A 7,895-nucleotide genomic window follows, 5' to 3' on the forward strand; every position below is an offset into this window, starting at 1 on the left:
CCGGCTGGGCAAAGGGCATTTGCCGGAAAATCCACGGAGGCGCTGGCACACAGCTACAATTGATCATGTACCGGTTCCTTTTGGTGTGACCTTGAAGACAAACTAATAAACCCTTAAACAACATGTACGGGTTTTTTATTTTTTATTTTTATTTTTATTTTTTTTGCAATTTTTATATAAAGTGTAGTTTTATTCATTCATTTATGTTTAATTTGGAATTAGCATCCATAGGGTGCATATGCATAAGATGATTATAATTCCACTACAATAAAGTATATATATTTGTCATCGATTAAGAGGTCTACTTTTTTAACCAATCAATTTAAATAAAGATACTTTTTACATTTTGTGGGAAAAGTTCTATTTTCATTTCTCCCCTCTATTGAATTAAAAAAAGAAAAGAAAAGAAAAAGAAGATAGATTATAATCTTTTTTAATTTCTTATTATTGGTCAAAATTGAATTATAAGTTTAGTCCTACATTTGGATGTTCATATGTCTATTTTACTTTTAAAAAGTGTCTAAACGATTACAATTTTTTTCAATTTTCTTCTAATAAATTCGATTTTATTAAAAATGAATTGATCTATTGAATATAAATTTAAAATATATGTTTAATAGAATCCTTAAACTTTCAATTTTATGTCTACTAGATACATGAATTTTTTATATAATTAAAATTTTTGGACTAATTTGTAATTTTGAGAGTTTCAATGGCCAAACCTTTGATTTTTAAATTTGTTTTGAACTTGTGAAAGATGTGGCTGAATAAAAATTAATGTAAATTTTTTATAATTAAGAAGCAAATATAGCATTTGAAAATTTATAAAAGGAATTTCAAATAAGTTGAATTAATATAGAAATTTAGAGGGAGAAAATATATAAAAAAACAAATATAAAGAAATAATTTAATGTCATATTTTTATTTATTGTGAAGCCCATAAACTCCAATTATAATTTCCACCATTTTAATCTATTCAAAAGATGAGTTTATCTAGGCTATGTCTTTGAATCAAAATTTGGCCAAGCATTAGAAGAATTTCGGACTTTAATGTCGGTTTTAAATCGACATTAAAGAACTTTAATGTCAGTCGACAACCAACATTAAAGATAGTATTATTAAAGCTCTTTAATGTTGATTTTAAACCGACATTAAAGAGCTTTAATAACACAGCCTTAAATGTCAGTTGCAAGGTCGGTTGCAACCGGCATTAAAGGCCTTCAATGTCGGTTGCAACTGACATTAAAGGTCTCCATTGAAATTTTCAACCGACATTAAAGTCTGTGTTATTTTTTTTAAATTCTTAATCGACATTGAAACCTTGAATCTGTCCGTTTTTTTAAATTCTGTTGCCGAATCCATTTTTTTGGTCAATAAGTTAAAAACGACATTATATATCTCATGTTGGGTCAGGAAATATCCGTTATTTTTTTATATTAAAAATTATAAAAAAAATTGCATGGTAAGCCAATCAATATTTGTCTTTCACCTATGAATTTATCCACAAACAAGAATCAATATTGCCAATCTATTACATATACTCATCAAAATATGAAATAAACACACTAATTACTAACAGTTGCATTCATAGAATACTTATACCAAGCCATCATTTCTCTCATTCATAAATATCAATTAGTACTAATTCCATGAATACTTAACACCAAATACCGCATGAACACAAAAAATATATTATACATAAATCTTCCAATAATAAACAGATCATGTCTTCCACCTATGAATTTATCTACAAACAAAAATCAATATTTCCAATCCATTACATATACTCATCAAAATATGAAATAAACACACTAATCACCAATATTTATATAACAATACTAGAACCAGACATTCATAGAATACTTATACCAAGCCATTATTTCTCTCATTCACAAATATCAATTAGTACTAATTCTATTCACAAAGATCATGGTTAGATAAATTTGAGATAAAAAATAAAAATTACATCCTTACACAAATCGGCCAATAAAACTTGCCCATTGGGTTCGAATTATGTCAATATCTCCTTGGGTATATGCATCTTTTGTATTGAACTACAAAGAGGAAAAAATAAATAAATTCAACATAAGTTCACGTCCATTTATTAAATTAAAGCTAGTACTATATAAAAAATAAATAATTTACGTACGAAGCTAGTAATTGGAGTAGTAAAATTATGCACTATTTCGTGTATATATTTTTGCACATAGCATCCTATAGAATCTAATTGATGAGGGCACTGCATATAAAGAAGTTGAAAACAATTATTCTTATGTTCGAATGAACATAAATTATTAAAAAATGAATGCAAATTTACCTTTACAAGTTTCCACTTTGGAGAAGACCGATGGTGTTGGAGATCGTGCTTGGCTTGCCATGTTTTCAATCCACTAAATAGTTTTAAAATATTAGTTAAATAAAAATACTTCAATTAAGAGCTAAGAAAGTTCAATTACACGTACATATTTATAACTCCATGAAAATCCTCTTGAACCTTACTTCGAACAGAGTCCAAAACATAAACACAATTTTCTCATAGATTGATTACAATCAATATCCAATGATAACTACAATAAGCAACAATTTTGAAATATTAGTACGTATATAATGCAAATTAAAAATAACTTAAGAACTTATATCTAGTTACCCTGTTGTTTAGGACCAGATATTAGTGCATCTATGTCATTTCCCAGTTGTTTAGGACCAGATATTAGTGCAGTCAACATAAAAATTTTTTCGCTTCATGCACAACCATGGAGGTAGATTATACGTCACTAACATCACTGGCCAACAACTATACCTACTACTAAGATCTCTACGTGGATTTACCCTATCTATCGAAAGAGCAAGACGAAGATTTCTAGGTTTTGACCCAAACTCTGGCCACAAATGTCAATTTTTTTCCACGATAGGCCATCTTTAGGATGTTTTAATAAACCATTTGTTTCTTTTTTCTTAGCATGCTACATCAATAAACTTGTTGTTTCTTTACTTCGAAACATTCTTTCAAATCTTGGAATTGGGGGGAAATACCACATGACTTTTGCTGGGATATTCTTAGCCTTTTCGTTTAAATTTTTTTGAAATTTCCATCTTGACATACCACAAATGGGGCATACATTTGCATTAGAGAGTTCTTTTCTAAACAATCAACAATCATTTCTACATGCATGAATCTTCTTGTACTTTATTCTAAGAGTAGCCAACATCTTTTTTGTTTCATCAGTAGAAGTTGGAATTTCATTAGGACTAAGTAATATGTCATGAATTAATTCCAACAACTCAGTGAAACTCTTATCACTCCATCCAAATTTAGCTTTCAAATTATATAACTTTACCAATGTACATATTTTGGAAAAAGTTTTATAATTTGGGTACAATGGTTTCTTTGGATCATCTAATAATTCTTCAAAATTATCGGATTTTCTACTAAAATAGTTATTGTATGCAGCCTCAAACATTCCAATTGTGTCATCAAGATTAACATCATCCTCATCAACTTCGTCTCTTTCACTAGTAGACACATTTTCATTGTTTCTCTTAATCGGTAATGATTCATCGTGAAAAATCCATGTCTAATAACTTTGATCTATACCATTAAAAATAAGTGATCTCTTATTTTGTTCATATCTAGAGTCTTTACATTCACACACTTCAAACATGAACAACTCATGACATTTGGTATATTTGAATATTGTAGACCATTTTTAATAAACATCTCAACCCCTAAACCATACTCAGCTGATATTCTATTCATTTTCATCCATGACTTATCCATGATTGTAAAATACGCAACTTAATCTACAAAAAAAAAACAAAAAAAACAAAAAAAAAAATTACAAGGGAAAATTTAAAAGCATAAAATGATGATTGTAAAATATGCAACATCAACAAATATAGTACGAATAGATTTTTAAGATAAGCATCTTATAAATATTACCTTGTACTTTTTATTAATGTTGTTATGAAGTCTTTTTTGTGTTGGGTGCACCTTCTCCACTTGTCAACCTTCTTAAAATATATCCAATGCAATCTTCCAATCTTCCTACCTTCCTTCCAAATCCCAAAAATCAAAATTTAGACTTACACGTCAAACTTGAACCTAACAAATGAAAAACTTCACTCAAAATCATTTCATTATTGCTCTAATGAGTTGACTCAAAGATTCTAATTCAACTACTTTCCAAAAGAACCTTACTCTGAAATAGTTTAATTCTTATCTCAATTTAACATATTCAAACAATGAATCAATAATCTTAAAAAAAAAGTCTAAGAATTTATACTATCATGTAAGAGGATAATTTGGTGTCATGAACCTACATATAAGAATCCAGAACCTTTATTTTTTTCACAAATTTATATATCATGATGGTATTTGTCAATAATTCACAAATTTAGCAAACGGTCTCATGATATCTAGATATGCTAAGGAAGAAGGACCTACATTAACCTTTTGGAGTTCAGAAAACATAAATCAAATACTCTGTTGTAAACACAAATCAAATACCATGTGGTAGAGACCTACATTAACCTTTTGATTTGTGGCAGATACGAGCAACGCCACAGATCTGAACGGCAGAGACGACCCACGGAGAGAGACCCACTGGCAGAGACAACCGATGACCCACGGCTACAGAAACACTAACGTGATGGAGATTGACGGTTGGAGACTGAAGAACAGACGACAAACTTGATGGAGACTGAAGGAGACCGACGGAGAACCATGGACGGACAGACGATTCGCACGGTGAAAGAGATCAGTTAGGGTTTGGGTAAGAGAGAAATGGATCGTGGGCCGGCACACACGAGAGTGTTGAAATATGTGTGTGAAAAAGGGGTTTTTTTTAATAAAATAAGAAAAAAAAATAATTAGACCTTTAATATCGTTTTAAAACCGACATTAAAGCCCATCTTCAATGTCGGTTTAAAACCGACATTAAAGATTCATTTTTTTAAAATCGACATTATACATCCGATTTCACTTTTTCCAACCGACATTAAAGCCTAAAATTGTTGTAGTGAAGGGACAAGATCCATTATACATTATAAAGTTCTAAAGTGTTTGACAGAGTCGTGTATATGTGGGTATAATACTAGATCCTAACAATATGTACAAAAGTAATTTTATAGATGGATGGTTTTAGACCAAATGATTTGATTACACTATTATAAAAATGATATTACTTGACGTTTTTTTCACAGTCAAATATCAGTGCACTATAAGAAAATTAATTTTCAGCAACACTTTTCTTTTAGTGACATAACATTTTTTGTGGATAAAAGTTGATTTATAGAAACATGTTAAAAAAATGCCACAAAACATTATTATTAATAACATAACTTAAAATCATGTCACTAAAAGAGTTTGCAATGTCTCAATTCATGCTTCTAAATATTTATAACTTTCAGCAACATAATATGGTGTTACTAAAAATGCATAAAATTTTATAAACTAGGGCAAATTTTTAGCACTTTTGTTTTCCCTCCATCGTTTAGCCCTATTTTCTAGCTCTTTCCCTTTCCCATTTCGTTTTCACCCTCTCCCTTTTCATTTTCCACTTCCTTAAAACTTCTCCCGTTTGTCATTTTCCTCTTCTTGAAACCCCCCCTCTCGTTTCCCCCTCCTTCATTTGAAGCCTCTCCTTCCCTCGTCAGTCGTCATTTTTTGTGGTGTCTCTCCTTCCTCACTGGCATCTTGTTGTCCCAGATGATTAGATCTTCACGTTAATAATCACAATATACTCAGTTAGAACGGTTGATAATAATTCCAGAGTTAAGGGAGATAGAATGTAGATCGAAAAAAAAACTTTTGTTGTTTACCAAAAGTCTACATGATCGTATGGACGATGCACCAATAACTAAATGATAGGCCAATTAAGTTAACGATAGGAGGAAGCGTTAAATGATCATGTAGACGAAAATTAACCGAAGCTAGACGATCGTATATATGACAGCTGAAGAGCTAAATGATCGTGTAGACAATTGAGCGCGAAGCTAAATGATCATGTACACGATACGATAGGAACTACATGATTGTGTAAACGATAAATTAGCAAAATCTAAACGATTATAGAGGAAGAAGAAAAGACACATGAGTTTAAGTGGTTCGGCCAAAGGCTTATGTCCACTGTGCAAATTGGGAAGTTCTCTTTTATTATTCTTCAAAGTATTACAGAACGAAAATGCCTTGCTTTCTCGATTATAATTCATTCTTACATTAATCTCTCGATTGATTTCGTTTATATATGTGCAGATGATTCACTCAACGATGATGAACTCTGGTGGTTACAACATTTAACAGAAAGAAGTCGACAACCATTCAACTTCCAGCTGCATTGTTCTTTCTTGATTTCGAGTCTTTCTGTAACAATTTCCACCTTTGTAAGCATCTAGAGTTCCTACCCTCTTTGCTTCACTGAGTTGACTTGAGCTAAACTTTTTCAGGTAACTCGAACCTGAGAAGGTCCAAGTATCTGCCAAGCTTATTCAATGGAACAGTTTTGGTTAGCACATTAGTTGCATTATCCGAGGTATGAATCTTCACTACCTCGACTTCTCTTTTCTCAATCTCTTATTTGATGAAATGATATTTGATATCAATATGCTTGGTTCTGCTGTGAAACTACTGATTCTTAGATAGGCATATTGTGCTCTGATTGTCACAATAGATTATGACTTTAGTTTGTGTTATGCCGAAATCGTTTAGTAAACCTTTCAGCCACAAACCTTCCTTCACAGCCTCAGACAAAGTGATAAACTCGACCTCTATTGTGGAAAGGGCCACAACAGGCTACAATTTAGCTTTCCAACTGATCAAATTGTTCCCCCATAGGAAAACATAACCTGATAGGGAACGTCTTCTGTCCAAGTTTCCTGCATAGTCTGCATCTACATACCTTTAACCTCATCATTGGATGGCTCATTCTGTCTATATATGACTTTTGCCTCCTTGGATGAGTATAGTGTTGGGTTTTATATCCTAAAAACTCACAGTTTGTAAAACAATAAACATTTTTTATTATCAATATACTTGTTATTGATCTCATAAATTGTATAAAAGTCTAAATCCAATAAACTAAGACCCATGACTATTGTATAAGTAATTGAACTTTATCTGGAGACATAAGAGTGGATCGGATTCGAGTAAATAGTCAAAATGATCTATGGTACATGAATGAGGTTAGGTACCTTATTCTGGTAACACCATTGGATGCGGCGTACTCTGTAGTTGTCACAAAGAGTTGTAAAGTACTACATACGATGTGATCCTAATTCGTACATATTATGATATGAGGAGCGGGGGCGTCCTATGGAATGAGTTTGCATAAGATTAGGACCAAGAAATAAGTCACTCTTATTTTATAATGCTGTTTACGGTTTAAGACTGACTATTTCACCTAGATGACCTAGGTAACTCGATCTTAATCCTGAGCTAACTATGAACTCTTGTTTATTTCGGATTGACCTTAGATTTTCATAGTTGAGGGTTGGCTCAATAGCACCAGCTCAATAAGACTCTCATTTCAGGGGTAAAACCGGATAGATAGCTGGGGACATAAGGTGCAAGACGGAGTTCACGTCTACCAGATTTAGGGATAAGAGAAAGATTATTCTCTTAAGTACTGAATCCAGGTCTTGAACAAGGGGCCCCACCCTCTCACTGGGCTAAAAGAGTTTGATTCAATGATTGGATCACAAACCAGTTGTTCATTAGAGAATCAGTAGGGACTTGAGGAATAGGACGTAATCTCGAGGGTAAAATAAATATTTGACCCACCCGTTACTACGGACAACCTGTGAAGGGTCGACTTGCTGATTATGGTTAAATCATGTGGACATAATATATCTACAGTGAGGGGAAGCAACTATGGGATTTAGTGAAGTGACCCATTAGT

This window comes from Benincasa hispida, chromosome 5 (genome assembly GCF_027475165.1).
Source record: "Benincasa hispida cultivar pf3 chromosome 5, pf3_genome.v1.1, whole genome shotgun sequence".
In the NCBI taxonomy this organism is placed as follows: domain Eukaryota; kingdom Viridiplantae; phylum Streptophyta; class Magnoliopsida; order Cucurbitales; family Cucurbitaceae; genus Benincasa; species Benincasa hispida.